Source organism: Parus major, chromosome 18 (assembly GCF_001522545.3).
Source record: "Parus major isolate Abel chromosome 18, Parus_major1.1, whole genome shotgun sequence".
In the NCBI taxonomy this organism is placed as follows: Eukaryota; Metazoa; Chordata; class Aves; order Passeriformes; family Paridae; genus Parus; species Parus major.
Genome location: NC_031786.1, coordinates 4,078,970 through 4,081,845, shown reverse-complemented (window position 1 = coordinate 4,081,845; position 2,876 = coordinate 4,078,970). Strand labels below are relative to the sequence as shown.

The 2,876-nt window shown below is 54.1% G+C and overlaps 1 non-coding gene across 1 annotated transcript; it reads left to right on the top strand.

The window, feature by feature from the left end:
* Nucleotides 1-857: 857 nt before the first annotated feature.
* Nucleotides 858-929, top strand: TRNAT-CGU. Its single transcript has one exon. It is a non-coding gene; the product is annotated as a tRNA-Thr (tRNA).
* The last annotated feature ends 1,947 nt before the right edge of the window (nucleotides 930-2,876 follow it).

Below are 2,876 nucleotides of genomic sequence, written 5' to 3'. Positions count from 1 at the left end.
CCCAAAGGAGGAAATATTAATAATGCAGTATTGTATTTATGATTTATGCTATTATGATTTGACTATTTAAACAGAACATAATGGGTTTGAAGTAAAACATGAAAATTCAGTTTGAATATCAGGAAACACAGACTGCCTGATCCTGTCGCAAGGGAAGGGGTGGAAACGCCGCTGTTTGGCTCTCGGGGAGGCGGGAGGCAGCGGGTGCCGGTGGCGGAACGGAGCCGCGCCGTGCTGGGACAGTCCCCGCTGTTCCCCGCTGCCCCGGGCAATGCGTCCCAGCGGGCCGGATCCTGCCCCAGGGGATCCTCCCCAAACTGGGAGCAGGTGCCGGAGCACTACCGAGCCACGGAGCTGGAGATGCGAGCTTGGCAGGACTTTTCTCGTTCCGAACAGCTGCTGTTTGTTCCCGAGGCAGCCCCGTGATTTCGCAGTGATGCACCGCGTTCCTCTGCCGTGAGAAACACCGTGAGGGAGGAAAGCAAAGCTTCACCGCCGATTCCGCGGTGTCGGAGCAGCGGCGCTCGGGGACCCGGGGGATGGCGGCAGCGGGAAGGGCGCTCCGAGGAGCGCCGCGGCAGGGACACGGTGCGGGGGACGCCGCGCTCCCGTTCCCGGCGCTCCGCCCCGCGTCCGCACGTGCCCGCGGGAGCCCCCGCACGGCGCACCCGCCCCGCCTCGTTCCGTCCCGCCCCGATCCCACCGCCCCGGGCCGCCCTGCTGGCCCATCCCATCCCTTCCCGTGCTGTCCCGTCCTGGTCTGTCCTGTCCTGTGCTGTCCTGTCCCTGTCCGGCCCGGCCCGGCCGCGCCGCTCGCTGGCTTCCACTGGCGGCGCGCGGGTGCAGCCAGCCCGTCGGGCGCGGTGGCCAAGTGGTAAGGCGTCGGTCTCGTAAACCGAAGATCGCGGGTTCGAACCCCGTCCGTGCCTGCCGAGGCAGCGCGGTGCGCTGGCAGCCCCGCCGCGGGGAGGCCGCGGACGCCGCCTCGTTTGCGGCTCATTTTTGCTCTCAGTGTTGGAGGTCCGGCCCCGGAGCCCCGCGACGAAACTATGGATCAGGGAGCAAGATCCACCGTGCGGCCGGCCGGGTGTCACCGTGCGGGTTGAGAGCCCGCGGGTGGTATCGGGCTGCCAGTGGATGAGCATCCCCCGGTGTCCCTGCCAGCACCCTGCATCCAGAAACACCCCTGCAGAGGACACTTCTCGGAGCTTTGCCTAGGGACCCGTGTCCTGAACTGGGTGAATCACAGCGAAAACAAAGCAGATGTTTGCACTGTGATGCGGCAGGGGAAGTGTTGGGTGCGCTCGGGTGTGAGGAGTCTTCTTGCTTTTTCTTTAGGAGCTGGGTTTGATTTACTTCTCACAGATAGGCCCAATCTGGAATAAGCAAGTGCTTAGTGCAGTTACAATCATACAACTGGTAAGGTTAGACAAACCATGAAAGATCATTGAGTCCAACCATTAACCCAGCCCTTCCATGTTCACTAAACCGTGTCCTCAACTGCCACATCCACATCTTTAACCCCTTCAGAGATGGTGATTTCACCACTTCTCAGGGCAGCCTGTTCCAATGTCTGACCACCCTTTTTGTGAGATTGTACCATTTACACCAGAATTCAGCCTGATTGCTTGGTTCTTAATCTATCAGTCTGTAAGTCACACTTACATGTGAGGGCATTTCTGCTGCCTCTGTATAACATCACTTTGGTTGTTCCAGACAGCTTAAAATATGTAAAGAGTAGAGTCATTGTATTGCAAAATCAGCAATAGCCAGATATCTGGGTAGAGCAGAGGAGCCTCTTCCAGACAGCTTGCTGCTTCCTTTGATGCTTAAGAAAAAGCTAGTTTTGCTGTTTCCTGTGCCTCACTTGGCCTGGACCTGGCTGGGCAGGGGGCTGTTTGCCTTTCTCAGCAGGGGCTGGAAGTGTGAATGCATGAGGTGTTTGGGGAGCTCTGCACAAAATGGTTGTGCAGGATGTTATTAGCAAGCCACAAAACAAGCCATAGTACGTTTTGATATAAAAACAGGAAATGCAGTTTAGAACTTGTTTAGAAAAATGCAGAGACTATTTTACTTGCAAAATAGAGTGCTGTCAAAATCCTATCACCTTTGTTGGAGGCTTTTGAGGAAGAAAGTTCCAGCTTTGAAACACCCTATTTTGATTTATTTTTTTCCCTCCCTACAGCAGCAGAATGTCAAACCAAAACGTTTCTACTGGTTCAAAAGCCATCTTATGGCTTTTACAGAGATTCTTAGAATTCTGTGGGTTTGTTTCTGGTCGAAACCAGTTGTGAAACTGAGGTTCTCCCTGAAGCAGGTTTCCCATCCTGTAAACTTGAGAAGTCAGGTCCTGCCCAAACGTGTGCCACGAAGCCAGGACTGTGAACAAGGCATTTTAATAAAGCTCTGGCATCGCTGTTCTCTGTGGCCATAACACATTCAGGCAGCTCACCAGTTGCTTAACTTCAGTCTCTGTGGAACTGGAATATTCCCTTCTAGCTCCCAGGTGTCTGTGAGGAAGGTCCTTCACAGGCTCCATGCTGAAATCCCAGGGAGAGGCCCATGGGAGAGCCTTGTTGTGAATCTGCTCGCTTCTGGAACAGCACACCTGGAACAATAATACTGAATCCTTTCTGTTCAGGAACAGGCAGTTCTGTGTGTACCATCCTGCCCTTGTTGTCTTCAGGGCAGGGATGTGTTGGGCAGATCACGTGTTTGCTCACCTCCCAGATTCCCACCCCCTCTTCTTACTCACTCAGGCAATAAATTTGATTTTGGTTTTAATTAATAGCTAAAGTCCTGAAGTGCCAGCCAATGAACTTTAATCAAGACATTTATGATCTGATCATAGCTGTGCTGGAGATGGGTTTGGCTTG